The following is a 5,957-nucleotide window of genomic DNA, read 5'->3' on the forward strand; positions in this document are numbered from 1 at the left end:
GCGCCGGGTCGCCTTTGCCGCCGTCTTCCTATGCCCCGCCCAGCGCAGAGCGGCGGCTCTGAGGGGTGGAGGTTGGTGCCGCAGGCAACTGTTGGACACCGGGCAAGCCCTGCCCACGGGGAGCTGCGTGGGCCTAACGTTTAGTAAGTACCGTCATGAGTGCGTTATTGTTGTAATGCTCCTGTTTTCCACTGTGACTTTCAGAGGCATTCCACAGGCCCCGAGGCCCTTCCCGAGCCGGCGGGCCCGCGGTCGCTGGATGTCTACACAGCCGGGGAGCGGCCTTCTGCTCCTGCCGGTCACTTGGTGGCACTGTTAGGAAGGCAATTCAGAGCTCCGGTATTTGGTAGGAGGAAGAGGTTTAAGAAAACACTGCAGTTAATAAATAAGCTGTGGGTGAATAGTAAACAAATTTAATTAAACAGAATTGCTTCTATTTATATAATGGGAACTGAACAGCCTTAGAACAGAGACAATTAACCTGTGCCAGGGTCTGTTGCCTGCGGAGCAGCTCCTTGCTCTGCATGGAGATGCCACAGAGCCAGTGAGGATCTAAATTTCAGAGACTGAAGAGTCAGTCAGGATCCAGCTTCTGGAGATCTAGCTGCTACCCGTGTCAGCAGTTCTGATTGACTAGTATACAAGTGGCCAGGAGCAGCTTTCACACAGACCAGAATATACAGTCCCACTGGTCATTTCAACTTGTGAGCAAAATGGTGCTCGCAAAATATACCAGTTAGCAATGAAGTTCTTAAACAGACTTTGCTAAAGACTTACCCAAGACACCACTAAAACTCTATGAAGCTATGAGAAAATGAATGTTCTCACAAACAGTGAAAGTACATTAACCAGATTATTGTTCAGCCTGCAGAAGGCTCTGGGAAGACCTTCTATCTGGGCAGGCCTTCCAGTACCTAAAGGGGACAGGAAATCTGGAGAGGGACTGTTTACAAGGGCATGTAGTAACAGGACAAGAAGTAATAGCTTTAAACTGAAAGAAGGGAGATTTAGATATTAAGAAGAATTTCTTCACTGTGAGGGTGGTGAGGCCCTGGCACAGGTTGCCCAGAGAATCTGTGGTTTCCCCATCCCTGGCAGTGTTCAAGGCAGGGGGTTTGGAATTAGATGGCCTTTAAGGCTCCTTCCAACCCAAACCGTTCTAGGATTCTGTCACTTGCAAGAGTAACACCTGATCAGGGTTTTCTTCTCTACCATCTTTTTGATAAATTGCTTCCAGACAACCTAAACTCAAGCCATGTGAATTGAAAAATAAGATTTGTCTTTTTATGAGACTTATGATAGATTGCAGATTTATGTATGCAGACTTAAAAGACTGAGAGACTGAAGTTGCGTGCCTTGCACACTGGGCAAAACCCACCTGGAACTGACCCTTGCTACTAGCACAGTTTTTTTTGTCATGGGTGTGCTGTGAGTGCCTCCCTCCAGTTTTGTGACTGCATTAAGGAGGCAGAAGACAGAGGCCTGATGAGTGACCCTCCTTCGTGGGGGAGGAGGTAGAGCTGTAGGCACTACTCCCCAGGGGAAAGGCTCTGCTCACCAGGCCCACACCCCCAAACATTTTACACCTGCAGTCAACCTCTGCCTGTGTACAGAGGAAGAAGTTGAAAGAGCTATTGCAAAGCAGCTCCTTCATCTGGTCATCAGAAAAAAACGTGGAAACCTGGGATGGGTGTGTGCTGAAGGTGCAGAAACCAAGATGCCATGAGGAGAATCACCTACAGACAGTGCAAAAGAGTGTGCCAAATGTCACAGTTGTGGTTGTGACATGTAAGAAAAACATCTGTTTATCATGTGAACCACCATTAGTTTTAAGAAAGTAAAACAGATTCCCTAGGTTTCTTTTTAGAGCCTGAGATACTGCACCCAAGAACAGTGACTTACGTATTTTGCAGGATCAGAGCCAAAAGGGCTTCTACTGTATCCAAAACATAAGGTTATAAAATTTAGGCCTGGCTTGTTTGGGTTTTTTTCCCCCCAACATTTATTTCTATAGCTTTTATACCCCAAATTATTTGCAAGCATGTTATAGATGATTGGTGGATGCAGGCAGGTAATTAGTTATGTCTAAATCCAAAATTCATCAAATTGCATAATTACAAATGGCAGATGAGATGTATTACCTTGCAGGAATAGGGTTCTAATGACCTAAAATATGTCTTCAAAGGTAATAATGGAAAATTATGACCCTTTTATTTCCAGCATATGGAAATTCATGTAGTTTTATTATGTGAAACTGTTAATTTTGAATTTGCACCCAAATTCTAAGCAGTGCTACTGTGGTATTTATTCACTATTCTTACTTTTCTTACAGAAATTAATGTTTTTTTTCCATGTACAGTCCAGCGTTGATAACCTGTAATTGTAAGATGCTTGAAAAAAAGTACCTGGAAGCAATTGTGAGCTCAGAAATATCAATGCAATTTCTAAGTATTAGGAAGAAATTATTTGGTTGAAAATGCTCAGAGAATCCTGAATGAAAGACTAATATGGAATAATTACTGAATATTAATTCCATTTTCCATATTTTGCTCCAGAGATTTCATGGGAGATATAATTTAGAGGTACACTTTGGATTGAAATACTTGAGAACATTTAGTAGTAATATCAAAAATTCTTAAGTAACTGCATTTAATATAAAATAAGCAGTTCTCCCTCCATTTTCATTTATTACAGAGAACCTTTGAGGCATGAGAGAGGCATTCATACCGGAATTCAAGGAATTTTCCTAGAGAAGGAGGAAATAAAAAATTAGAATACAAAACGTAAAGAGAGTTTGATTAGTTGAATAGTAAAGAAAGAAAACTGTTGCCCACTTTGAGGTTTCTGTCCAACCTCCAAGAAAAGAGGATATTCAGAAATTCAGATGCCAATAAACATGTGTTGTCAGTACAAGTCCAGCTGAGGTCCTATAACTCTCTGAATAAATTGTTGAGTTGCATCACCATGAAAGGCTCTTGGGGAACTAGAACAGCTATTTCCTGTAGCTTTAGGCTGGACAAGACCACTCTCTCTGGAGAGGATGTGGGGAAAACTTGCCTCAGTCAGATACACAGTGCCGTGTGCTTTTATTAACACCAGTTCTTATTGCATGCTATCAAGAAAGTGCTGCTTTATATTTCATATTATTTTTTTCTGCTTCTCCACTTGCAAGTAAGATTTAGGGGGGAGATAAAATGAGAATAAGAGGAACAATGTTCTTTGTAGGTATTTCTAACCATTTTACAAGTTCTTCTTAGTTATTTCTAACCATTCTACTCCTCAAACACCAGCGTGCCAACCCACCTGGTGAATATGTAGATGGATCCACAGTCAGCAGGTTCTGCATGGAAGAAGAATATCCCTTTGTCAACCACTTTCCACCATGCATATTTGTGTAATTTGAAAAAAACTCGAACCTTTTCAGGAGGCTTACCACTACTCATTCACTTGGAGGCAAGTGTGAAGAAATAAACAGGCTGACGATTCAGGGGTAAAATCTGAGCCACATGCAAGTCATTAGAGATTTCACCACTAACCTCAGTTATGTCAAGATTACATGAAACCTGCTTGGAGATGAACAGACCTGAGACCAAAGGAGGAAGTTGTAAACAAGCTGTAAACAAGGTCTGCAGCATGATTCATTCACAGAACTGAGATCTTTTAGAATACCTTTGTAAAATATTATTACCATTCTTGTTCTGAAAATATATCTCTAGTAATATATAACTAATTGCAGATTTAGTTATCTTAGGTATTTTAAAAAAAATCTCTGTATTTCCTATTGTTTCAATAAAATATTTTTGATACTTTAGGAAAATTTTCAGTATTTTTTTTCTTCTGCCTCATGAATTTGAAAGCTAACTCCAATGAACTGTATTGACTGGGTAACAACATCAGCATTTTTCTGAGCAAGTTAAAGCAGGACTTTTGAAAACAGCCAAGGTAGAAAACATTGGGGTTTTTTTGCTGAAACTTTAACAACTGAAATCATAAGACTGGTGACTTGAGAATGAAAGAAAACCAGACACTTTCTGCTCTTACATAACAGCAGGTTTCCTGACAGCATAACTTCCTCATTGTGAAATGCCAAACAAAGAGTTGACACAACACACCACTGTTAAATCTTTCATATAGACAGTATCTTCCATTTCAGATCCTAGTCAGAGCATTTCTAGTGATTGAGAAAAGGGTACAGTCATTAAATGTATGTAGTTAGGCTGAGTCTATTCTTTGCTAGTTTATTTAGATTCAGTGTCCATATCAAAACCCCTGTCCTGAAGGATTTCCAGATCCATAACTCATGAAACAAATCTTACTTTTTCTACTACTAGTCATTGGCTGTTGCTTTGTGTTTTGGAAATGCTTCTGTTCTTTGGGCATCTCCATGTTTGCTCCAATAACAGATAAACTGATCCAGCTAGGGTGTTTGCATAAATCCTAAATTGCTCTTCCAGGACTCAAGTCACTTTTCACTGTGTGACAAAGGATTTCTTGGCTAACATCAACCACCAGAATACACACTTCTTCATGCAGTTTTCATGTAGTATCATGTTGCATGCTGGCCCCTCTGTCAAAATGAAGGTGAACCTTGTAGGCTTTAGATATGCTGAAAAAAAAAAAAAGAATGAGAGTGTTTGGGAATCCAGGTTTTCAGGATTGTTACTGAAGGAAGTCATGTTATTTTGCAGCAGTAGCATGACTTCTATATCCAAAATCACTCTTAAACCAGATTAAGCTAAATGCAAAATTAAAAGACCCTTTATGCTAAGACTGGACATTATAGTTGCAATGTTTACAGAAGAGGGTGAAAAGAAAAATGTGTATGCTAAAGAATCACACTTTTCCTCTGGATGGCCTTGCTGGTAGGTCTATACATACACTTGGCCATCTCTATCAGGATCTAGCTCTCACTCCATGCCAGAGGTCAACATCTGTAGGTAATGTTTTGGGGAGGAGCTGGGCTGGGGATAATTCCTCCATCCTTTCATACTCCACGGCCATTTTGAGGAGTTTATCCAGATATAATTTATTTATCATGCTCACCTCTCTCCTCAGGCACATCCAAACCTCCATTGGGAAGGAGTCTGACTCTCCCATACAGCAGACTATTGACACATCCCTCTCATTCCAAAAACACTCCTGTGCTTCATGCTTCTCCCCGTACTACCCCTTCCTCTCCAGTCAGGCCGGTAAACCGGGTCAGTTATAGTCTATCAGACTGGAAAACGTCTCAAGATGAAACTTAAACGTCAATGTTTTGAACCCTTTTCCATCAGGACTCTCCCGCCCAGGGGCACACCTTGGTACTAGATACCAAATAAGATACCAATAGTAGCTACCTCCTTCCCCCGCAGGGTTTGATATGGGTCATTACTTAGTATTTCAAGCAAGTACACAGTTTCTTTGGGGTTTTTTTTTGTCCGCCCAGGGGTGAAATCCCCGGTGCCGAAAGCCGCCACCCTCCCAAACCGCACGCCTGCGGCCGAGGAGGCGCCGCAGCCCCTAAGATGGAGCCTGCAGACAGCGCCCCGAGGCAGACGTAGCCGTACTCGCTGTGGCAACAGCGGGCTCGCATTTCGGGGCAGGCAGGCTTGTTCGGTGCCAGGAGCAGCCCGCAGCCCCGAGAAGCGCCGGGAGGGGCTCCACACGCCCGCCTGGGGATGCCTCAGTCCCACGTCGCTGAGGCAGAAGCGGCGCGACTTCAGCAAGGCGCGCTGCTGCTCCGCCCGGCTCCGCTAGGGGGAACCATCGCGCTTGCGGGTTGGGGTGCGGGGGAAGGGGAGGTGTACGTGAGTGTGCAGGGGGCTAGTCACGAGACATACCGCAGCAGCTGTTGCTGGCAGGCTAAGGCAAGACTCCGGGAGGGGCGCTGTCATTGGCCTGGGGCGATCACGATCGGCGCTCCCATTGGCTTTCTTGCGGGGAGAGGCGGGGTGTGTGCGTCTATAAGTCCGGAG

This window comes from Melopsittacus undulatus, chromosome 2 (assembly GCF_012275295.1).
Source record: "Melopsittacus undulatus isolate bMelUnd1 chromosome 2, bMelUnd1.mat.Z, whole genome shotgun sequence".
Lineage (NCBI taxonomy): Eukaryota > Metazoa > Chordata > Aves > Psittaciformes > Psittaculidae > Melopsittacus > Melopsittacus undulatus.